General features: G+C 42.5%; 1 protein-coding gene across 1 annotated transcript in view; it reads left to right on the top strand.

Annotated features, from left to right (window-relative positions):
• TNPO1 (transportin 1) overlaps positions 1–26,506 on the top strand; it is a 3,819,238-nt gene that overhangs the window by 779,430 nt on the left and 3,013,302 nt on the right. The window lies entirely within an intron of this gene.

The following is a 26,506-nucleotide window of genomic DNA, read 5'->3' on the forward strand; positions in this document are numbered from 1 at the left end:
AATAGCGCATCTCTCACAAGTATTTGTGTTATGTGGGAGGAGGAGAGGGTTGTCTGTGTACATGAGGCAGATGTCCTTCAAGAATGCAACTGCAGTCATAACATGTGGGTTGTCCTGCCTCAGGCAGCCCTCGGTCGGCCGGATTCCAAAGTCTGGGTCCGACGTCGGCTGATGTCGCATTTCTCTCTGACGTCAGAGCGGCTGGAGTACATAAGCATCAGCCGACGCCATTTTCTTCAGTCTTTCTTGCCGCACGGTGCCTGAAGCAGAAGCGGTTCGCAAGTGCCGGTCGGTCAGCTCCTGTATTCTACGATACCGAAGTCATCAAAAAAGCTAAGTACCCCGTTGGGGACCTTTTCTTGCCTCAGCCGATGTCAGAAATTACTGAAAAAGTTAACAATTGTCTTTTTTGTGGTAAACAAATACCTCATAAGGATTTCCACTCTTACTGCCTCCCTTGCCTGGGCCCAGACCACGACGTCTCGGCCTGTGTAGCCTGTGCTCGCTTCAACAAGCGCACTCAGGTGCCGGGCGGAGTTCGCTGAAGATTTTTCGGCGATATATTTGCCTACACCATGCCGTCGGATCTTCCGATATTGCAAACTCCCAAAAAGCGAAAAGACCGGGACCGACATCCTCGGCCCGCGTCTACCACCGACTCCACGCCAAAACCTAGCGCGAGTGCTCCGGTTCCCTCTGAGACGGTCTCTCCACCGCTCCGAACCGAAGACACTGCATTACCGACGACTCCGATGCCAGACATTACTCCGCCAGTTATAGACTTTCCTCCGGATACCGAAACCGAGGAAATGCCCGAGACCATTGCTGTAGACAAGGTCACTCCTGCACGTGGAGCTGCCAGGCCTCCTATGGCCATGTCTATTAAGGCCTACACTAGGGCTAAGGCAGCCAGCAAAACTAAGCATATTACTTCTAAATCCTTACCTCAGCCGACTACGGAGACACAAATTATGTCCATGGCTGCAGATTTAATTTCCATGATTAGAGGTTCACAGGCCCATCCTGAGAGAGCATTCCAGCCTCCTCCTGATAAAAGGCCCCGGGTTGAACCCTCTGATCCTACTCCTTCAGATGAAGACTCTGAGGGCTCTGTCCACTCTGATGGCCAGGAAGAGCTCTCCCAGACCTATGAGGACTCGGATGCAGAAGATTCCATCCCTTCGGCTTCCCCTCCTGAGGATATTTCTTTTGAGGAAGTTCTGCACACCATGAGGGAACATTTCAAGTGGCAGGGTCAGGAATATTCTGATTCTAGGAAACGCCTTAGGACTTTCCTTAAGAAGCCTCAGCACAGGCCCTTAGCTATTCCTCCTGTACTTGATGTTCTGGATGATTTGTATTCTGACTCTAGTGCTACCCCTGATTCTCTTCCTCCTGCTCCAGCCAAGCCAGACAGGTATTACAGGGTCCCAGAAACTCATTCCCATTTATTCAGGGCCCATACTGCTGATTTGGAAACTATTTCCCAGGGGCCTAAAGGAGTTTCAGCCTCCACCTCAAAAAATCCTTTGCCCTCCAACAGGGAAGCAAGGTCTTTAGAGAGATGTGGCAAAAAGGTTTACACATCCACTACCTTATCTATGAGAGCTTTAAATTGTCTTTTTCATATGTTACAATATCAGGATTATCTCTTAGAAGATTTACAAAAAAACATTAGCTTCTCCTGATCCTTTAGACAGGAAGACTTTGCAGGAAGCTGTACATAACACTCAGCAAGTAAGCAATCACTTCCTGCAGTGTGGATATGATGCACTGGAAGCTTCATGTAGGGCAGCTATGACAGGGGCAGTGATTCGTAGACATGCTTGGTTAAAAGATCAACCTCTACCAGATCATGTAAAAGCAAAACTTCTGGATGCACCTTTGGAAAAGAACAAGCATTTTGGTGCAAATGCTAAGGATGTGTTAAAGACTATCGAAGAAAAAGCAAAATCAGTTCAGACTGTGAAAGATTTCCTCCAGGTTCAACCCCCCAGATTCAGTAGGAATTGGCCTTCAAAAACTGGTCCTTTCCTAATCCAGAAAAGTTTCAAAGGGGTAAGAACAGGCGTGGCCGAGGAAGAGGCCAATACAGAGGCCCTTACAGGGGCGACAATGGCAGCCAGGAAACCAAAGAAGTGGCCAGGGGTTTCACCTGCCCAACAGCCACAAACTCAATGACTTTCCTCTACTACCACCTACCAGGGAACAACTAGAAGCTCCTTGGGAAATTATCTCTGTTTGCAGAAAACTGGCACAGACTGACAAAGGACAAATGGATTTTGGACATTATAGACCGAGGGTACAGGTTTCATTTTCATACCTTACCAAGAAAACAAGGCATGCCAAACCTACCACAAAATCAAAGGGCAGAGGCTATCAAGCAAATCACTCTGCTGACTCGAATGAAAGCAATAGAAAGAGTTCCACAACAAGAACAAGAACAGGGGTTTTACTCAAGACTGTTCCTTGTTCCAAGAAAAGAATCTCAGTGGAGACCAATACTGGACTTGTCCGCATTAAACACCTTTCTCATAGTACCAAAGTTCAAAATGCTGACTCTACAGCAACTCCTTCCCATGCTGGGCAAGGAGTCGTGGCTGATTACTCTGGACCTCAAGGAGGCATGCCTGCATGTCCCTATCAGACACTGCTGCAGAAGATACCTCAGATTTCTTGCAGGGCCAGAGCATTATCAATTCTCAGCATTGCCATTTGGCTTATCTACTGCGCCCAGAGTATTTACAAAATGCCTGGCTTCAGTAATTGCTCATTGCAGGCTCCAGGGTATACAAATTTACCCGTACCTGGACGACTGCCTCATACAAGCGGACGACAAATTGATGTTGACAACCTGGATTATGTCATACGATTACTTCAAGCTCTGGGATACACAGTCAACTTCCAAAAGTCAAGACTGCAGCCATCCCAGCAAATAATCTTCTTAGGAGCCAAACTAGACACAGCCTCTCAGATGGCTTACCTGACAGAAGACAAGCAAGAGAAGTTAACTCATTACTTCAAAGGTTTAGCAAAACTCACCCAGATGACTGCAAGGAGATTCCTACAGGCCCTGGGTTACATGGCATCCTGCATTCTACTGGTTCCATTAGCAAAACTACACATGAGAAAGCGTCAATGATACCTAAAAAGCATTTGGTCTCAACACAGCAACAACTTGGAGACAATCATACCACTCATTCCATGCCTACAAAAGGAATTCCTATGGTGGGCCTCGGTGAGCTAGGAAAACACAGGTATGTCATTCAAAAAACCACAGATAACACAGACCATGACTACAGACGCCTCAGACCTTGGCTGGGGGGCACACATGGAAGGCAGGTGTATACAAGGACAATGGTCTCCAAAGGAAACACATCTGCATATAAACCAAAAGGAAATGCTGGCAGTAATGCATGCCATCAAGGCTTTTCAACACCAACTCCAGCAAGGCCATTTAATGATGCGGACAGACAACACCACTGTGATGTGGTACATAAACAAGCAGGGGGGCACCCACTCTTACCCCCTTTGCAGACTGACAATGCAGCTTTGGGAGAAATCACTGAGCCTAAACATCCAGTTACAATATCAGTTTGTTCCAGGAAAAGACAATGTGTTGGCGGACAGCCTAAGCAGGAATTTCACAGATCCACACGAGTGGAGGTTACATCCGAAGGCCTTCAGACAACTCACTTCGACATGGGGCAAGCCAGAAGTGGACCTATTTGCCTCTCACCTCAACCATCTTCTACCAAAGTTTTGCACAAGGACATACCATCCAAAAGCTTGGAAAATAGATGCCCTCTCATTCAACTGGAACTCCCTTGCAATCTATGCATTCCCACCTCTGCCACTGATGACCTCAGTATTACTAAAGATCAAAGCAGAGAAGCCCAAGGGAATCATAATAGCTCCGGATTGGCCAAGACAACACTGGTACCCACTACTACGGAGCATATGTCACACCAGGAGGTGGGCCCTCCCTCAGTGGCCACTACTTTTGACTCAACACAATTTCGAAACACTGCATCCAAACCTTCAGACACTGCAGCTAACAGCCTGGGAGATCCCATAAATAACTTCAGCTTATCTCTCTCCAAGGAAGTTCAGCGGATACTAACAGAGGCTCGAAGACCATCCACCAGAAAGGTTTACTTAGCAAAGTGGAAAAGATTCAGTAATTGGAATACCAGCAAGGGACATGATGCATCATTGCTGAACATCCCACTTATCTTGGAATATTTGGCAGATATGTTAAAGAACGGCCTCTCATATTCTTCCATAAAGATACATGCATCTGCTATTTCAGCTAGATACAACACTGATCCTCCTGTTTTCTCTCACCCCTTACTAAGACAATTCCTCAGTGGAATCAAGAACATTAAGCCACCAAGAAAGGCCCCAGTGCCAGCCTGGGACCTCAATTTTGTCTTAGAAAAACTGACTCTACCTCCTTTTGAGCCAGCAGCTTCAGTTGACTTGCAATTTCTCTCATGGAAGACAGCTTTCCTGTTGGCAATTACCTCAGCAAGAAGGGTTTGGCAGCTACAGGCCCTAATGGCAATACCACCCTTTATTATTTTCCACAGAGACAGGGTTTCATTAAGGACCAACCCTACTTTTATGCCAAAGATGGTATCTAGGGTTTCTCTAAATCAAGCCATTCATCTGCCTGCTTTCTTCCCCAATCCTGAGAATAAGGGGGAAAGACTTTTGCATACCTTGGACATTCACAGACAACTTTGATACTACCTGGACAGAACCAAGGCCAGTAGGAAGTCTGAACAACTTTTTGTAGCTTACGCCCTGCAGTCCAAGGAAAAGCAATTTCAAAACAGACTATTTCTAAATGGATTGGACATTGCATCAGATTCTGTTATTCCTTTCATGGAAAGACTGTTCCAGCCAATGTCAGACCACATTCCACCAGAGCTACAGCCACCTCTACAGCATTTTTAAGAGGGGTGCCTACCAAGGACATTCTAGAAGCTGCTACATGGAGCTCCGTGCATACATTCTCCAAACACTACAATCTCCCTCTATATTCCAGATCCAGAGCAGGCTTTACTTCGGCAGTCCTGCAGGGTTTGATTGCCACACCATCTCTTTCCTAGTGCATACCTCCTCCCCCAGCTAAGCTATGGTATTCTACCCACATGTTATGACTGCAGTTGCATTCTTGAAGGACATAGTACAGTTTTGTACCTACCATAAATGTAGATGTCCGATAGACATGCAACTGCAGTCGGATTTTCCCTCCCTCCATACCCCTCTATGCCTAGGGTCCACTCCTATCCCTGTTACTCTTAGCTGGGGATATCTGTTATGGTGTATTTGTTTTATTGCTCATTTTATTTGTTTGGAATCCTGTTTTTGTCTTCCAGTTTGATTACAGCCCTCCTTGGAGGGCACCTGGCAACTGGGGCAAGAAACACTGAAGAAAATGGCATTGGCTGATGCTTATGTACTCCAGCCGCTCTGACATCAGAGAGAAATGCGACATCAGCCGACGTCGGACCCAGACTTTGGAATCCGGCCGACCGAGGGCTGCCTGAGGCAGGACAACCCACATGTTATGACTGCAGTTGCATGTCTATCGGACATCTACATTTATGGTAGGTACAAAACGGTACTTTATAACATTGCCTCAAGATTCCCAGATTCACCAGCTGGACCGGAGAGGAGATTGACAACTGACCTTTGGACATGCTAGAATGATATTGGGAATTCCTTAATAATTGAAAACAAGGGCCAGTGGGGAGTGAGGGTGTAGTGCTTTTCATTTTTAGTGCTGACTTATATAATTGCTTTAGTGAGCAAGTGCCAGGTAACTTGAGTGCAATGTGTTACAAGTAACTAAATGCAAAAACGACAAACAGTAACTTTCAAGTGAAACAAGGAAATAAGTACAGTAAGCAATGCAGATATCACTAGTGATCCACAGAAGCGCTGAGAAGCTGCGTATTAGGTGGAATTAGCGTTCCAGGGAAATAACAAGCAAACAAACAACAAGCATATAAACAACGCTAGATTCAGCAGGCCTGGATCTAGTCTATGCTACAGCAAACAAGGTGTACCAATTTCAGTAAGATACAGTTCAAATATTCAAGCACTATAAACCTTTAACCAGAAATTCCCAGCTCAGAAGGGCAGAGTCCAGCCTCTTCTCCCACAAGAGTGCAGACCACGAACCTTCTTAATGCAAAATAACTGGCCTGAAGCCCAAGTGCTTAAACCAGAACTAATACACTTGGACACTGGGCTCTCAATCAGCAGTTCCCAACTTAGGATGAAAGCTACCTGTCCTGCCACCACAGTGCTTGCTACAAACCTTCCTAATGTAAAACAACTGGTCTGAAGCCCAAGTGCTTAATCCAAAAGAATTAGAATGATAGCTACACTTTAATCAAGTTACAACCAAGCAGTAATAAATACAATTGAATACTTTAGAGAATGTCTGGATTAGTGCTGAAGTTACACAAACAAAGCTAGATCCAGCAGACCCGAATCCAGTCTATGCCACAGCAAACAAGGCGCACCAACTTCAGTAAGAAGCAGTTCAGATATGCATGCACTATAAGCCTTTAACCAGAAATTCCCAGCTCAGAAGGGCAGAGTCCAGCCTCTCCTCCCACAAGAGTGCAGACCACGAACCCTCTTAATGTAAAATAACTGGCCTGAAAGCCCAAGTGCTTAAACCAGAATTAATACACTTAGAATAACAGACACTGAGCCCTCAATCAGCAGTTCCCAACCTAGAAGGATGTAAGCTACCTGTTCTACCACAACAGTGCAGACCTCAAACCCTCTCAGTGCAAAACAACTGGTCCGAAGCCCAAGTGTTTAAACCAAAAGGCTTAGAATGAGTTACACCAAGCAGTAATAAATACAACTGAGTATTTTTAAGATGATGCAAAAGTAAAATGAAGTAGGTAGAAACACAAGTACAGTAAAAGCAGATGACATTTTTTTTTTTTATCTGAACAAGTGCTGAGATCAAAGAAACATATTTGAGTGCTGAAACTAGAAAACTGGCTAGTTATAAGAAAAAAAAACAAGCTAGATGACTTCCCTCAAACACAGAAGGGCTTGGGGGCTCAGAAGCCTTCAAATAGTCTAAACCACTTAATAGGAAAGGCAGGAAATAAGCTTAATTTTCTTTGTCCGTTTCCTAGATGCTCTCTTTGTACACAGTAGGAGTGCCTGAAATCAGAATATGATCTCACTGCACTCAGTTGAGTGAGCAAATGAGATGGGCCCAGAGGCAGGCTGAGGGGCGGGCAGTTTCAAGGCCACTAAGATTAACACCAAAACAAAAACAGGGAGGGAGGATGGGAATAACTGAAGAGCAGAGTTAAAACTGCCAGTTCAGTTAATATTCCTTCAACACAGTTTAAATCAAATTAAATACTGTATTTTTTTTTTAAAAAAGTGCAGATAAAGGTACTTAAATTCTCTTATACGTCCAGTTGAATATAACCAAGTTCTTAGCCGGCCAAAGCTGAGGTTTTTAAGCAGAAAATATTTCACACTGTACCACTTAAATAGGCAAGGACAGGAAATCAAAGAATGTGGCTACCCCCACACCTGTAATTACTAGCAAATAACAAAATTCAGCAAACACTAACTTCAGTTCAAGTTAATGAAGAGCAGAGTTAAAACTGCCAGTTCAGTTAATATTCCTTCAACACAGTTTAAATCAAATTAAATACTGTATTTTTTTAAAAAAAGTGCAGATAAAGGTACTTAAATTCTCTTATACGTCCAGTTGAATATAACCAAGTTCTTAGCCGGCCAAAGCTGAGGTTTTTAAGCAGAAAATATTTCAAACTGTACCAGTTAAAAAGGCAAGGACAGGAAATCAAAGAATGTGGCTACCCCCACACCTGTAATTACTAGCAAAAAACAAAATTCAGCAAACACTAACTTCAGTTCAAGTTACTGAAGAGCAGAGTTAAAACTGCCAGTTCAGTTAATATTCCTTCAACACAGTTTAAATCAAATTAAATACTGTATTTTTTTTTAAAAAAAGTGCAGATAAAGGTACTTAAATTCTCTTATACGTCCAGTTGAATATAACCAAGTTCTTAGCCGCCAAAGCTGAGGTTTTTAAGCAGAAAATATTTCACACTGTACCACTTAAATAGGCAAGGACAGGAAATCAAAGAATGTGGCTACCCCCACACCTGTAATTACTAGCAAATAACAAAATTCAGCAAACACTAACTTCAGTTCAAGTTACTGAAGAGCAGAGTTAAAACTGCCAATTCAGTTAATATTCCTTCAACACAGTTTAAATCAAGTACTCTCCAGCAGATACAGCAAACGGCTCAATAATCCCAAAGACTCCTGTACGATAAAAAACAGGTTTATTTATAAAAATGGTAAGCGCTTTCACTAAAATAGCTTCATCAGACCAGGTTACAATTCAATGAGTGAGGCAGACAGTTTAAATAGTAAAAATGGCGCCAAAATTAACTCCAGTTAAAGAAATATTCCTTAAAAACCACAACATTGATACGAAATATGTATATGTATATAAATATATCTCTATAGACATTTAAGACAACAAAACAGAAAACATGTTAATTACTAGTCTTAAGCCTCCTAGATTTTAGCAGAGGGCGTAATGGAACCTTGCCATTGATGCCAGGTGGTACATCTGCCCTAAATCTAATGATCCAGTTAATTTCTCGGATCTCAGTATAATTCTCAATGTCACCCCTTCTATGTGTCCTGGAAATTTGCTCTAAAATCCTGAATTTGAACTCATGTTTGGGACCACAGTCCTTGATGTGTTTAGCAAGTGCATTGTAAAGATGTTCCTTCCTAATATGGTAGGCATGTTCACGCATCCTGTCTCTCAGCACACGGTTCGTTTTGCCTACATAGTAGGCCGGGCATGCTGTGCAGGTTGCCAAATAAATTACATCCTTGGACATGCAGTTGCCTTTAACCTTAATGGTGTAACTACCTGTTCCTAGGGGATATGTAAACACTGGATCACGTGAAATGAATGAGCAGAAGTTACATCGATTGCAGGGTGTCATATATGGTCCATCTGTACTTAAACTACTGCTGTTTATCCTAGGATAACATAGCAATTGCTTAATATTCTTTTTATTACGATAAATGAACCTAGGGCTGTCACCAGTGAGTCTCCTGACTGTAGGATCAACTGACAAGACATGCCAGTGTCTTGTAAATACATATTTGATTGTCCCTACATCCTTGGTATAGGAAATAGGAAAAATTACCTCTTCTCCATATACAGGACAGTCTCTTGGTGGATGTAAAAAACTATTGTCTATATAAAACCTAAAGGCTCCTTCAGAATAGTAAGGCATAGCCCTATTCCCCCTGAGGGTGGAAATAGATTCCATCCCTTTGTTAACATCTAATTCACTGTAACCACGTTCTCTAAACCTCTTTTCTAAATCCTTTAAACCTGGTACAAACTCAATGTCATTCGGTGTATACCTAGATAGTCGCATGGATTGCCCACGGACTATATTACGATATACATAACCCGGGTGCATGCTGGTGCGATGTAGGAGGGTGTTCCTGTGACTGGATTTACGAAATAGACCGGTGTTGACTATACCACCTGGTAGCTTTTCTACATAAATATCCAAAAAAGGAATCCTACTATTGGACCATTCCATAGTGAATTTAAGGAACCACAAAGAGTTATTAATCTGTTCAAAAAATTCATTCAGTAACGTAGGAGTGCCCCTCCAGACCAAAAAAAGGTCGTCAACAAACCGCCTGTAGAAGGGTACAAATGATTTAAATAGCTCATTCTGAAAGAGATATTGATGTTCCCATTCAGCCATAACTAGGTTGGCGTAGCTATTGGCACACGATGTGCCCATAGCTACGCCATCCATTTGCAGGAACAGACGGTCCTGAAAAGTAAAAAGATTAGATTCCAGCACTATGCCCAACAGTGACAATGTAAGTGCTATATTAACATTGGGATTAGGGTCCATTCTCATTAAGTAAGACCCTATCATGGCCAATCCCTCTGTGTTGGGTATCACCGTGAACAGGGACTGGACATCCATGGTTACCCACACCAAATCACCCAAACCTGTACTAGGGCCAGCGAACGCATAAAGATCTAATAAAAATTGCTTGGTGTCTCTCAAAATGAAGGCATTCGCTGCAACATAGGGTCTTAGCTGAGCTTCTACATATAGGGAAAGTGGTTCCGTGGCCCACCCCCTTCCTGCTACAATCGGTCTCATCGGGGGTGCCACTGGATCCTTATGGATTTTCGGGAGGCCTTGAATAGTTGGTAGAAGTGGATGTGTAACGTGAAGAAAATCAAAAAGCTCTTTATCTATATCGCCCTTAGTAAAAAGGGTCGAAAGTGTGGAATAAACTCTCTCAATAATTATATCTACCATTTGCTCAGAAATACGTGAATAAAACCTCTCATCCATTAACATGGATATCATGTCTCCATTATACCTATCCGCATCAAAAATCACCATTCCACCGCCTTTATCGGCAGGGCGGACTACTATATCTCGGTTGTTCCGTAGAGTACTCAAAGCTTCCCTTTGTTTGAAACTTAAATTATAACTATGTCTGTGGGGTTGACCCTGTCCAAAAGACATATTGTAAATATCGTCCTCCACTAGTTTGCTGTATGCAGCAACCAGTGGGTGTACTGGTGGAATAAATGTACTTGGTCTCTTCAATGTTGGATTAGACCGCAGTGTTCCTGAATCTTTAAAGAATATCTTGAGTGAGAGGTTCCTTATAAACAATTTGAAATCTCTCAACGTCTCTTCCAGCCTACTATTCCTACTGGGAATAAAGGTGAGACCTCTCGATAGTACTTGAAGCTCATGTACACTCAACTCATAACTCGATAAATTAAACACCGACTCTATTTCTTCCTCTCCCACATTTTTTTGATACTCTGGTTGGAGGGATCGTCCGAGGAAAGCTTCCTCTTGTGGCGCTCCCTGCTGTTCGGACGAGACCTCTCCTCTCTGATGTATGTTTTGATGGGAAAAGGGAGTTTGTTGGTAGAAGATGGTAGATGGTGCATGGACGATTTTGCAGCGGTGTCTACACTGCAAGTTGCATGTGCATTCCCCTTCCCCACCATTGAACCTAAATTCTTCCTTCGAACAACTGGTTCAGAGGAACTAGGGCTGCTGCCCTTATCACTCCCTAAATGCAGCGTTACTCTATCAGTCCCTGTTGTGACACTTTCATTTACTGAGACAGACGAATCAACGTCCGTAATGTCTAAAGCATTAGAAATATTTACATTGACATTCTCAGTGTGAATATCAGTATGTACATTAATAGTGTGTGCTGCTTCAGCAGCATGGCTTAAATGTGACTCAACACTAACATTACTTTTAGTATTCACATTGAATCTCGGCCAAGTGAAAATTTGGCCGTTTTTAAAGTCAAAACTGTCTCTCTGGAGTTTCGCTCTCTTTTGATTAAAGAGGCGTTGCTCATACTGTGTAACATTGTCCAACATATAGCTAAAAACGTTATCAACAGCTGGGCTCGGATATTCGGCATAAACTTTAGTTTGACAGTTCTTAATCTCAATCTTCAGGGCTTCCTCTATCGGCAAGAAAAAGTCATTCATTAACCTCATATAACTGAGGCTTACCTCGATATTCAGTTGCTGCCAGTCAAACAGTAAGTCCGGATACAGAGTGCCCGTAGTTGGCATTTTGAGCACTCTGAGGCCCCTCGGTACAATCCGGCGTTGAATGCAGATTTCAAAATGCTGCCTTTGTGTTTGAAGGCGCTTCAACTTATACAAATTCTGCTCTAACCTCTCCGTAACTGTCCGCAAACCTTCACGGTCGAACACTGAACTGTCCGCAAACCTTCACGGTCGAACACTGAATTGTAACCTGGTCTGATGAAGCTATTTTAGTGAAAGCGCTTACCATTTTTATAAATAAACCTGTTTTTTATCGTACAGGAGTCTTTGGGATTATTGAGCCGTTTGCTGTATCTGCTGGAGAGTACTTTGGATTTATTGGTAACCCTCCATTGTTTTGCTCTACGAACCTTTTTTACCTTATTTAACTGACTTTCTGTGGTTCATAGTAGAGCATTTACTCCGCCTGGTATATTTTTTATTTGATTACAGTTTAAATCAAGTTAAATACTGTATTTTTTTTTTTAAAAAGTACAGATAAAGGTACTTAAATTCTCTTATACGTCCAGTTGAATATAACCAAGTTCTTAGCCGGCCAAAGCTGAGGTTTTTAAGCAGAAAATATTTCAAACTGTACCACTTAAATAGGCAAGGACAGGAAATCAAAGAATGTGGCTACCCCCACACCTGTAATTACTAGCAAAAAACAAAATTCAGCAAACACTAACTTCAGTTCAAGTTACTGAAGAGCAGAGTTAAAACTGCCAGTTCAGTTAATATTCCTTCAACACAGTTTAAATCAAATTAAATACTGTATTTTTTTTTTTTTTAAAAAGTGCAGATAAAGGTACTTAAATTCTCTTATACGTCCAGTTGAATATAACCAAGTTCTTAGCCGGCCAAAGCTGAGGTTTTTAAGCAGAAAATATTTCACACTGTACCACTTAAATAGGCAAGGACAGGAAATCAAAGAATGTGGCTACCCCCACACCTGTAATTACTAGCAAAAAAACAAAATTCAGCAAACACTAACCAGTTCAAGTTACTGAAGAGCAGAGTTAAAACTGCCAATTCAGTTAATATTCCTTCAACACAGTTTAAATCAAACTAAATACTGTATTTTTTTTTTAAAAAGTGCAGATAAAGGTACTTAAATTCTCTTATACGTCCAGTTGAATATAACCAAGTTCTTAGCCGGCCAAAGCTGAGGTTTTTAAGCAGAAAATATTTCACACTGTACCACTTAAATAGGCAAGGACAGGAAATCAAAGAATGTGGCTACCCCCACACCTGTAATTACTAGCAAATAACAAAATTCAGCAAACACTAACTTCAGTTCAAGTTACTGAAGAGCAGAGTTAAAACTGCCAGTTCAGTTAATATTCCTTCAACACAGTTTAAATCAAATTAAATACTGTATTTTTTTTAAAAAAGTGCAGATAAAGGTACTTAAATTCTCTTATACGTCCAGTTGAATATAACCAAGTTCTTAGCCGGCCAAAGCTGAGGTTTTAAGCAGAAAATATTTCACACTGTACCACTTAAATAGGCAAGGACAGGAAATCAAAGAATGTGGCTACCCCCACACCTATAATTACTAGCAAATAACAAAATTCAGCAAACACTAACTTCAGTTCAAGTTACTGAAGAGCAGAGTTAAAACTGCCAGTTCAGTTAATATTCCTTCAACACAGTTTAAATCAAATTAAATACTGTATTTTTTTTTAAAAAGGGCAGATAAAGGTACTTAAATTCTCTTATACATCCAGTTGAATATAACCAAGTTCTTAGCTGGCCAAAGCAGAGGTTTTTAAGCAGAAAATATTTCACACTGTACCACTTAATTAGGGAAGGACAGGAAATCAAAGAATGTGGCTACCCCCACACCTGTAATTACTAGCAAACAAAATTCAGCAAACACTAACTTCAGTTCGTTACTGAAGAGCAGAGTTAAAACTGCCAGTTCAGTTAATATTCCTTCAACACAGTTTAAATCAAATTAAATACTGTATTTTTTTTTTAAAAGTGCAGATAAAGGTACTTAAATTCTCTTATACGTCCAGTTGAATATAACCAAGTTCTTAGCCGGCCAAAGCTGAGGTTTTTAAGCAGAAAATATTTCACACTGTACCACTTAAATAGGCAAGGACAGGAAATCAAAGAATGTGGCTACCCCCACACCTGTAATTACTAGCAAATAACAAAATTCAGCAAACACTAACTTCAGTTCAAGTTACTGAAGAGCAGAGTTAAAACTGCCAGTTCAGTTAATATTCCTTCAACACAGTTTAAATCAAATTAAATACTGTATTTTTTTTTAAAAAAAGTGCAGATAAAAGTACTTAAATTCTCTTATACGTCCAGTTGAATATAACCAAGTTCTTAGCCGACCAAAGCTGAGGTTTTTAAGCAGAAAATATTTCACACTGTACGACTTAAATAGGCAAGGACATTTGCACTTTCTTCTGGGAGATGGCCACTACCAGTTTCAAGCTTTGCCCTTTGGTCTCACTACAGCCCTCAGAATGTTCACCAAATGTATGGCAGTAGTTACGGCTCACCTGAGGTATTTAGGATTTTGAGTGTTTCTATATCTAGATGACTCGCTCCTAACTGCCACCACTGAGCATCTACTTATAAAAGCAAGAGACGCCACATTGAAACTCTGCTCCTGCTTAGGCATCACAAAAAAGTACGAAAAATCTATATCGTTTTTACAGGAGCTGATCTTGATACCACAAAAATGATGGTAAAGCTTCCCCCAGAGAGAGTTCACACCCTGTGACATCAGGTCTTAATCCTTCTATTCAACAAGAAGTTTCAAGCAAGAACATTTCTAAACGTGCTAGGTACCATGGCAGCAGCAATAACTGTAATCCCATCTGCGTGGCTACATATGAGAATTCTTCAGTGGCTGCTATTCACTTGGTGGTCCATGCAGGAACTAACCATGTCCCACCAAATTGTAATGATGTAATCTTGCAGGAAAGTCCTTCTTTGGTGGCTTCACTCCACTCAGGTGACTTTAGGTCGAACCTTTGTTAAGCTGTCCATCTCGCCTTCGTTCTTGCTGTTTGGGTGTGGAGCCGATCCTCTGCTCCGACTCAGCCATCTTCTATAGCTCAAGAGCTGTTTACTGGCTCAAAGCTACCCCTTATCTGAGAATGCCCAGCGTCAGTTACCCAGATCTTGTTTGCTGCTTCAGCTGCGAGGTTGCTTCGTTACTGGCTCAGGCTTAGTATTGTTTTGTATTACATATTTTTGCTGTTATTGTAAAGTTTTAATTGTAAAAGTGTTATTAACCTTAGTCTCTTAGTACTTATACCCTTTATCGCCTTATATTGTGTGTGTGTGTGTGTGTTTTGTTGGCCGTCGCTCCTTTCCGCAGGCCTCTTTTCCCTTGAACTCGTTTTAACTTAGAGAGTCCCCCCCCCCTCTATTAGGTTAGCCATTTAAGGTGTAATAATTATTATAACTTTTTTTCTTATTGTTATTGTGGTTCTTTAGTTTGTTTTTGCTTGGAAAATGTCTAGACATACCAAGGTATCTGGCTTCAAATGTGTGACTCATGCTGTCAGAAAATGTCTCTGACAGATGGGCACACTAGTTGTGTATATTGATTGGGCACTGTTCACCTGCAGGACTCCTGTTCTATATGTCACGCTTTTAGTTCAAGGGTCCTGCAGGAGCGCAGAAACAAATTAATCCTTCGGGGATTATTGAAGCCTCAGGATTCTCCGGCTAAAATTTCTCAGCCAGCGAAATCCCCTAAGTCTGTCAAGCAGACTCCTTTACTTGACCAACTAAGTATGTCGGTGCTGGCTGGCACTGACAAGGCAACTCCTCCGTCGGCTCCATCTGCTATTTCGGAGCATAGGAGACTGAGGTCTCTGTCCTTGGAGCCCATCCACTCGACACCTCAGTCACCCTTGTTACAGAGTGAACGTAGCCATCATTCTTCCCACTTCTCTCGATCCTCTAGATTATCGGATCATGATGTGGAGAGAGTAGTAAGTAAGGTTGCTTAAGTCACAGGCTCTGGCTAAATTACTGTCCAGCCCACCTCAGCAGGTATCAGCTCCAACCGCCTCTATTTCCGTTCCTCCTTCAATTACATTTAGCTCGGAGCCGGAGACCAGTGATCTGCAGGTAGTAGAACCGTCGGCACTGATCATCATCTCTCCTTTGGTTCCGACGTCTGCTCAGATTACCTTGATTGTAACCTCTATCGAGGGATCTGGGTGCTGGGGCTCTCTCTCGTCGGCTCCGAGGGGGAAGTGGCATCAGACCCTTGTCCAACCCCGTTCTCCCCCTCGGAGCTTCGGCGCAGGTGAGCTCGGCTCCAACATCGGCCTCGGAGCCATCACCCTTGACGTGGAGAAGGACTCCTGTCTCTTCGGAGCCGGAGCTTTCTCTGCCTAGAGGTCAGGATGCCTTCGAGGTCATGCGGAGTATGCTGTCCCCTGAAACAGCTCTACTGCCAGCTCCATCGGCTCTGCCCCCCCCCCGGTGGTGTCTGTGCCAACCTCTACTCTTCCTCCAGACCCCAAGCGTAGAGAGCCTATGCCCCAGTACACCACATTGGGTGTTCCCTCTTCTTCCAAAGCTTCCCCTGATCACTCTGAAGAGCCTCTCCAGAAGAAGTGCAAAAGGAAGCACATAGACTCCCCCGAGTCTGTCACCTCAGATACAGACATGGATGAATCGGAAGGGTCCCCAAGGTCCCCCTCTGAAGATATTTCCTTATCGGACATCCTTGAAATGCTTAGACAGAGGGGGGACTGGACTTCCCTAGCCCTAACCGAGGACGAGTCTATATACCTGGACGCATTTGGTTCCCAACCTTCCACCTCCTGGGTATCTCCTCCTTTCGATCCTCTCATGTCTGTAGTGGCTCGAAAGGCTTGGTCAGCTCCAGATTCTGTGGAACCTACTCCGAGGAGACCAAACAAATTTATTACAGCCCCCCCAGGGCAAACAGTTCCTCTCCAAAGGTGTGCCCGTTGATGCCATGGTGGTAGCAGCAGCCACCAAGAGAGAGTTAGCAGAAACCTCTTAATCTGTTCATCCTCCAAACAGTCTTTGATGATGGACAGATATGGAAAGCGAATGTTTGCTTCAGCGACCTTTTCAATGAGGTCCCTGAACTATCTATGCCATTTAACACGTCTTCAAAGGGATCTCCTGAAAGAGCTTGGAGATACCCTTCAAGATCGTACAGCTGAGGGAGTACCAGCCAGATTCGCTTCTCAGCTTGCGACTCTTAATTCCATAGTCAACTCCTCCATGAGGCTGATTTCATATGCAGCCGATGGAGTGAGCAGAGCCGCAGGGACAGGTGTGGCTCTCAGGAGACATGCTTGGATGCGGCTGTGTCAGTTTGCGGAACCCTTTCGAACATCCTTCACCAATACTCCCTTTGCTGGCTCCTTTCTCTTTGGGCCTCAGGTGAAAGACACGTTGACCAGGTGTGAGCAGGAAGGCAAGACTCTCTCTGCCGTGGGAGTCTGTTTTTCCACCCCTTCCAGACCTTATCCCAAGGGTCAAAAGAGCGGAAAGATGTGGTTCGGAAAATCCCAGGGACTCTTGCCTGACACACGTGGTGATTTTTTTTTCCCCCAGGGTCAGAGGGGGAAACAACAATAACAGACGCCGCCCTCATGGCAGAGGGGGACCGCAAAACCAGGGTGACAGAGAAACCTTCTATAACATGAGACAGATGGGTACTATCCATTATATCCAGAGGTTACAAAATTCCCTTCCATCGATCCCCCGTAGAATCAAGAATGTCCATCCCAGATGTCCCACCCAATCTAAGAGATCAAGCAGTCACAGAAGTTTCAAGACTGCTAGAAAAAAGAGCCATTCAAGAAATCCCCGCAGACCAACTAGGATCCGGAACTTACTCAAGATCCCTTTTACCAAAAAAGACAGGGGACTGGAGACCAATACTGAATCTCAGCAGATTGAACAAATCTGTACAAAAAAAAAAGTTCCGTATTGTGACACTGCAGTCCATTTTCCCTTTTCTGGGTCAGGACAATTGGATGTGCTCGATAGATCTTCAGGACGTGTACTACCATATCAAGATGGATAGATGCTCCAGGAGATTTCTTCACTTCTGGGTAGAGGCCAGTCATTACCAGTTCAGAGCTCTGCCCTTTGGTCTCACCTCAGCCACCAGGGTGCTCACCAAGTGTATGGCAGTAGTCACGGCTCACCTGAGGCGTCAAGGATTCCAGGTGTTTCCCTATCTAGAAGACTGGCTCCTGACTGTTACCACCAGGCTTCAAACAAAAAGCTTCACAAACCGTTGAAACACAAGAAACGAGGAGATGTAACTGGAATATTACCAAACCAAAACCGCAAGCAGTCACGGAAATCAAATATCCTTTAACACACTTTTTATTTGTGTTTTCGGAAACGACTATGCGTGTCCTTCCTCAGAAGTACAAACAAAACAATGAATCCACCATCTCATGGTGCTATGTGTTCATCCTCCTTACCTGGTGTTTCACAAGGACAGAGTTTCTCTGAGGACCAATCCATCCTTTAAAGTCTGCTCAGAGAACAATTTAAATCAATCCATAGATCTCCCAGTAGTTTTCTTTCCCAATCACAGCAACCAGGCAGAATACAAGCTCCACAAATTGGATGTGCACAGACAATTGCGTTTTTACCTCCACAGAACTAAGGAACTAAGAAAGTCAGACCAGTTATTTCTTTCTTATGCTTTTAACAAACAAGGCCTTCCATTTTCTAAGGTGACCTTATCCAGATGGTTATCTGACACTGTTGCCTTTATTTATCAGTTACGAAATAGAGCTACCAGCTAAACCAAAAGGTCATTCTACTAGAGCATTAGCCACCTCTGTAGACTTTCAGTCCTAGGTTGCCCATAGACTCAGTCTGTGCAGCTGTCACTTGGGCAAACCCTCGTACTTTTATCTCTCATTACAAGATGGATATGGTCTCCCGGAGCAGAGCTTCCTTTGGTTCTGCTGTTCTGAAGAGTCTGTTCTAATGAGCCACCCGGGATTTTAGGTGCTAGGGATGCTGTCCCAAACAGCAAGAACGAAGGCGAGCTGGACAACTTAACATAAAGAAGTTATGTACCTACCGTAACGTTCCATGTTAGTTGTCTTCATCTCGCCTTCCTTCTTGCGTCCATCACTCCTTCCCCCTTCCTAGAGGATTGAGAGGAGTTCCTTTTGTTTTCACTGGCTGAGTATCTTTTATTACTTCACATGCCAGGTAATTTATGACTCTTTCCTTGTTTAGGTGTATTGGACAACCAGTTTTTAGGGAACTGTTTACTATATTTATGTCTAGTGTGCACTATCACAAATGAGATCTGGGTAGCTGATGCTGGGCATTCTGGGATAAGGGGTAGCCTCGAGCCAGTAAACAGTTCTCGAGCTCCCAAGGATCGGCTCCGAACCCAAACAGCAAGAAGGAAGGCAAGATGAAGACAACTGACATGGAACATTGTGGTAGGTAGATAATTTCTTTTTCTTCCACAGCCTACAGCCACAGTGACAATGGACAGTTTCCTAATAGGGTGGGCGGGGCATTATCAGGGAAGGATGGTCCAAGGCACTTGGTAGGAGCAAGATTCTTTTCCGCTAGGAACGATTGCAATACAAATGGGGGCAGTATGTTGGTCGTATGGTATATAAACAAGGAAGAACCAGATCTTACCCTTTCTGCCGGGAGGCCCTAAGAGTATGGCAGTGGATGACCTCCTCCCAATGCTTTTTGGTAGCAACGCACATCCCGGGGAAATCCAGCGTGATAGCAGACAAACTCAGCAGGGTAGTGCTGATGCCTCATGAGTGGTCCCTCAAGCAAGACATAGCGGAAATGATTTTCCAAAAATGGGGCCAGCCTTGCTGCGACCTTTTTGCCACATCCATAAACACCAAATGCAGCAGGTACTTTGCCCTAATCCCCCCTCCGGGGAAGCCTCCAAAGGATGCAGTTGTACACAATTGGCCTTAGGGTCTCCTCTATGCCTGCCCTTCCTTCCCATTGATACCCAAAGTTCTTTAGAAAGTCAGCATATTGGAAAGGACCTTAATGCTTGTTGCCCCTTACTGGCCTCGTCATGTCTGGTTCCCCTTCCTGTGGCCTTATCTTCAGGAGGAGCCTTGGATTCTGGACCCAGTTCCGGAACTTCTGACCCATCTTTCGGGAATGCTCCATCCATCTCTTCAAACAGTTCACAACCTGGCTGCTTGGATTCCAAACATAGCCAGGCTAACGCTGACCTTTCACCTTCAGTGCAGCATATCCTAATTTCTTCTCATAAAGCTTCTACAAGAAAATTATATGTCAGCAAATGGAAAAGATTTTCCTCCTGGGCCTTGAAAAATCATATCAACCCCTTCTCTGCACCTATATCGTCCATACTGAAGTTCTTAGCAAAGCTATTTCATGATGGAGCAGCTGCAGCTAATATTCAAGTTCAGTTAGCAGCGATCTTTAATTTCCATTTAGGAGAAGTGGGGGCCTATCATGTCCACAAATACTGTGGACACGAACACCTCACACCCAGACGAACAACAAACTTCTGTAAATAAACTGTCTATTCCAAAATAGTACTGTTAAGCGCTTTTCGTCCCACCAAGTTGTGGGACGACTTCAGACAATTTGAAACAAGACAACGGCTACATTTAAATCAATGTGTTGGCGCCAAAATCCAAGCACCGTAACTAATTAAAAATTTAAAATGACAGTGCATAAAACCTGTAATGGTCTGAGACCCAGATCACATAAGAACATATAAAATGAAATAAAACATGAAAAGGTCATTTCTACATAATATTATACATGGCTTTAAGAAGTTAATACACTAATATGACAGCGCTTATGTGATCATTAATCTTAAATCTATACGTAAAAACCTTGTGATGGTCTGAACCCAAATCACTTAACACACATTAAATAAAACATTAAAATGGGAGAAAAGGACCGCCCTTCCTGGTTCATCTGTTCAGGCTTAGTTGTTGGAGAGGAAACCTTCCACTTTAGTTTTTGCCAGTGACCCTTCATATATCAACCTTTATTATCCCTATTGTTCTGTCATGGAATGCAAATGCCACCATTGTCCTGCTCATAAAATCCCAGCTGACTGTATCAAATGCTTTGTATAAAGACCCACTGGATCATCACTGTTCTTTTAATGTCAAATGTTTCCTCTCCTCCTCAAAACCACATTGATCCATATCTGTCAGTTTTGCAGGTGCTTAATGAAGGTTGAGATCACTGATTCTGGTATTTGTTGCATATTTAGATTTTTTTCATGGAAAAGGAGATTGAGAAGAGATGGATTTACAAGGGCACAGTAAACTAGGCACAGATATCCCCTTAGGAGCCTGCAAGACACTGAATGTAAGGACAGTGACACCAGACTCTCCTGGTAACTAAGACTTTTGAGACCAGAGATCCCTTTTGTTGGCAGTTTCTGTTTTTTGAGCTTTTGATGTGCCTGACCAGATAGATGCCGAAGAACACTGTATATTCTATAGCAGCTGTGATGAGGGCAGAATGAGTGAACAATAACTTCCTTAGGCAATTAGTTGTGAAATGCAGAAGAATTTCCTAGTGAGAGTTTACATATGATGGCCAAATGAGAAGGAGCTATATCAACCAAAGTACCCATCTCTCTCTCCCCACTGATTCGTATAGTAATAGGATGTTTCAGTGCAGTAGGGTACAGGGCCCTGGAGATGGGGATGCATCTGTCCACCCCTCACCAGAGAGTCTAAGGCTTTGATTTCTATGGAAAGTATGGCTATGCTTCAGCAACATTTGCCTTGTGAGCTGTGAACTACATGACCCATTTGACTAGACTGCAGAAGGATTTGACGAAGGACCTGTCTGAGTCTCTTGCAGATCTCACAATGGTAGTGTCCAGTAGGGCTCTGAAGTCCCATCTTGCAACCATGCATTAGATCACCAATGTGTCCTTCCATCACTTGTATAATGCCATGGATGGCAAGGTCAGAGTAGAAAGCACCAGGCTTACTATTTGTCACTATACCTGGATATGATTGTGACTTTGTGGAGAGCTTTAATATGTCCTCCTTAAATCTCCGTTTTGATGAATCAACCTCATTTAGACTCAAGATCAAGGACATCATAGCATGAAGTGAGCAGGATGGCAAACTTTTGTCTGCTGTTGTGATCCATTTCTCCATACATTAGTGGTTATTTTCAAGTAGCCAAAAGGATTGATATTGTTTTTGGTTCTGGAAGTCCCAAAGTTTTGTCCAGTGACAATTCAGGTGACAAGACCCCATGGTGCAGAGGGAGAAACTTTAGAGGTAGGCTGCAAAACTAGGGGTTTAGAAGTCTTTTCACCAACAAACGTTTTCAGTGCTCTTGAAATGGTTGGCCAGCTGCCCTTCTCTGGAAGCATTCAAGATGGGGAACTTAACTCTCCACCTCCAAACCTGGAAAGCCGTCATCACCCATTCTTGGGTGTTGACAGCAATAACCAGAGGTTATTTGAAGTCTGTTCACATCCTTCCTGAAGGTGATAAAAAAACTCTTCCAGATGTTTCACCCCAGCAGAGAAGGGCAACACAGGAAATATTAAAGCTGCTAGAAAAAAAGAGGTAATGCAGGAGGTCCCACTAGACCACAGAGGATCCAGAATCTACTCAAGGGTCTTTTTAGTGCCAGAAAGAATGGGGGATTAAGATCAGCCTTGGGGAAAAAGTAATTTGAATCTGTCTGTCAAACAGATGTTGTTCCAGATGGTCATAGTGCAGTCCCTATTGCCTCCATTGAGGAAGGAAGACTGGATGTGCTCAGTGTACCTACGGGATGCTCACGTCATGATAACCAGACAGTCCAGGAGGTTCGTATGTTTCTGTCTGGGAGCCAGATCTTTCCAGTTCAGAGCACTGCCCTTTGACCTCCTCGCAGCTTTCTGGTATTCATCAAGTACATGGCAGTGTTAGTAGCCTATCTTTAGGGTTCAAGGTGTTCCCAAACTTCAATGACTGGCTCGTCATGACTCCCACAAGTGATTCACTTATTTGTGTACTTTGCTTGTGTCTTATCTGGTCCACACAAGATTTTGACACCATCAAAAGAAAGACCCCATTGGAGCAAAGGGGTCCCTGTTGATGTGAAAAACAAAGTAGGAAGCAGAAATTCAAAACATAGACAAACTGTGACCACATAATCAACACAAAGGCAGTAGAATAGATCCAAACACAGCTCTTTTGTAAAACAACACAAAGGCAGCAGGATAAATCCAAACACAGCTTTATTCCAAAAAAAACCACTGGATTAGCATTTTCATTCTAATATTTTAAAACTGTCAGATAAAATGGCTTTTCTTAGCCAAAGCTTTATATACAAAGTTCAAACCCACAGTAAAAGGTCACGACAGCTGAGCCCTTCTTAAAGCTTAAATTTAAAGGGGCAAGTTCTTTAAAACACAACCTTAGAACAAATGCATTTTCTGAAAGCATATTGTAACAGCATTATAAACTGTATGCATACTTGCATAGTAATTCCATCCAAAAACATAAAAAATATGAAAAAATATGTACATGTAAATATAAGTAGATGTGAAAAAACTTTTTTTCCCCACCTAGTGCTTTTAGTTTTAGTAAGCAGGCAGTTGAAGTTTGGCTATTTAAACCTGGCAAACTTCTAGCATTAAAATGGTGCTGCCAATGCAGCTCCCTCTTTTTAAGTAATAGGGACCAAGAGCCCCCACACCCCCACCCCTGGGGTCATTTTTTCAAGTATACTGAACTTATTTATTTTACATTTGTTTACCGGGGAGGTCTGACTGGACAGAGCTGTCCATTTTCAGTGGAGGCCTGGGGAGAAAAGCTCCAGAACAAATGTTAACATACTTTACATATGATATTTACATGAGCATTGTGGTTTACACATGCAGGTATTAAATATAGCAGATAACATATGATTGCATAAGATATTTACATAAGCATAGTGGTTTAGACATAGTTAAACATATAGCAGGTAGTAACATATGATTGTTGTTCATACAGTATGTTTAGTAGAGATCTTAAGGATGTACTGAAGATAAAAAAAAGAAAAGAAAAACTAAAAAAAAAAAAAAAAAAAAAAGCTAGCCAGATAATCTTGAAGATGTAATGAAGATAAGAGAAGAAAGGAAAAACTAAAAATACTCTCCAGTTTGTCAAAAGAGAAGACTATGGACATGCTCATATCAGGGTCATTGACATTTTAAGGCATAGCTTTTCAGCTTAGTCTAGGGGAGAATTTATGGGTATAAATGGGACAGTGGGGAGTTGGCAGTGAGTTCGCAAGTAACATGATAATATGTAGTGCATCTGAGGGAGTTTTAAAGAAGTGGTTGATAGTGGGTAGGGGAAAGGTGCTAGATTATGTCAGCCAGGTGCTAGGCAGTTGAATGCCCAGGAGTTATTTAGGTGGGAAATAAGCTGTTTTTTGAAGATGGTTTTGTTAGGTTGTAACTTGATTTGTAGTGGTAGGGAGTTCCAAGTCTTGGCAATGTTGCTAGAATACAGGGAGTCACCAGAGATTTAATGGCTTTTGGAGATTGCGATTAAGAGGTCATTGTCCCACTGTACTCCTCCCTCATTAGACCCATTATAGAGTACAATGCCCCCTTTGGTATGTACCTCACAAGACATCTGCAGCAGCTGAAAAGGCCGCAGAAATAGCTCACTAAAAGAATCATAGGCCTAAAGCAGATGCCCTATGCTGACAGTCTAAAAAAAAACTCCAGCTATACTCTGAGGCATATTGTCTACTTGAGGCGATCTCTGCTTAACATACAAGGCCATGTCATACCCTGAGCTGTTGGACATGCTCCACTTAAAGAAATCCCAATCTCTCAGAGCCACATGCTCCAGGGATCTAAACCTTGTCATCACAGTGAACAGAACATGCTGGAGGGATAGGTTCCTGACCCAGAGACTCCCCAGACTCTGGAATAGACTGTCCATACATGTCAAGCAAAGCGCCTCCTTGGCCCTCTTCAAAAGGAACCCTGACGATTGGATGGGAGATGGGAAATTCACCCCGGGGATCACGTCAGTCGCCCTGCTAGACAGGGGTCCAGGGAAGTAAATATTGTGGGAAGAAATAGCCAGGGAATTGTTATGGCTAGGCTTGTGTAGGCCCTAGGGCCGTTAGCCTATTACCAACCTATGAACCTATTAGTGCCTTGTTAGTGGATCTAAGTTCTCAGTTGTTAGAGTAGAGGGTGATCAGGTCTCATAAGGTTGGAGTTTTGTCAGGTTGGTACAGTATTTGGTGAGCTAGAAGAAGTTGGTTTAGAGCTAAGGTGTTGGGGAGTTCCAGTCAGGAAAGCTGTTTTAGCGCTTGACAGTGGTGGATGCAGTCTTTACTGTTGCTGATTAGGAAGTTTTTACATCTGTAAAGAGTACCCAGTTTTTTTTTTTATTTTAGTTATTGTATGAACTATGTATTTGTCATATTATTGTCAATAATGACCCCTAGTAATTTGGTTTGTGTGACAGGGAGATAAGGGTATTATCTGATGCAGAAATAGAGAACAAGGGAGTAGGTACTGCTGCTTCGGATGGAAGGAAGAGCATAATTTGGGTCTTTTTAGGATTTAAATAAATTAAACCGAACCAGAGCCACAAAATGATGACAAAACTTTTAATTCAACACATCCACGGTAAGCGCTTTCATCCACTACGGACTTCTTCAGACTGTATAATGTGTTACAAAGTCTGTTAAGCAGTAAAGTGTTAAAATGCAGCAATCCAGGAATGTACAGATGTTTAATGTGCAGTTTGTGATTTGCTGTTGACTGAGGTCAAAGATATTAAAGTGGGTACTGCATGAGTGCATATAAAAGGCAGATACACTTGCAAATCAAGATTTGTAGGGTATTTGATTGTTTGTATGTCATGTACTGCATTTTATGTAGGGCGAACAACAAGAGAATTAAATAAAAGAATGTATGAGCACAAGTATGCTGCAATTGTGCAAGATGATAAAAATGCTTTAAGTAAACATTATAAGGACAACAAATGCAAAGCAAATTTTAAGTTTTGTGTTTTGGATGAAGTTTTGGAAGCAGATAAAAAATTTGATGCAGAAGAAGAATTGAGTTGGAAAGAGTATGAATGCCAAGTAAAATTGAACGCTTGCAATCCATCTGGTTTGAATAACGAGAAGGAGTTCATTGCTTTCTTTAAAAGGAAAAAATTGTCATGTGACATCATAGATCATGTGTATTTAATGATTGTGTTTTTTGTAACACATTATACAGTCTGAAGAATCCTTAGTGGATGAAAGCACTGACTGTGGATGTGTTGAATTAAAAGTTTTGTCATCATTTTGTGGTTCTGGTTCAGTTTCATTTATTTTCATTCAGGAACGAAACCCGGGTTAATTCGTGTTGTGCTTGTGTGTTTTAACAATAAATCATCCATTATTGCTGTGATATCCGATTCATCTTTATTCTACAGCGTGGATTTACATTGTTAGTGAGTTTGCTGCGGCACTACCCGGGTGCTTGGACTCCTTGGTCCTTTTTGGTACTAATTTATTTTCATTAGTTGTTCCAGATTTTTTGTTTGTTTTTTTTCTTGGTTTTGGAATACATGGAGAGCCAGATGACTTCCAGCTTTATGACCGTGAGTCCAGGTGGAATTTTAACGGATACACCTAGTGGTTCAACAATTTTGAATCAAGAAGGGCGTATGAGTAGGTATGCTGCTCAGAATGTTTTGGGTGCTGCCAGTAGTGAAGGAGGCTTCAGAAGATTTGATGAGGCGCTTGATGGATGGTTAGCACCTCCAGCTGATCCATTTGAAAGCATCAGAGATCAGCCAGTGG

This window comes from Protopterus annectens, chromosome 2.part2 (assembly GCF_019279795.1).
Source record: "Protopterus annectens isolate FY-2018-M chromosome 2.part2, PAN1.0, whole genome shotgun sequence".
NCBI classification, from domain to species: domain Eukaryota; kingdom Metazoa; phylum Chordata; order Ceratodontiformes; family Protopteridae; genus Protopterus; species Protopterus annectens.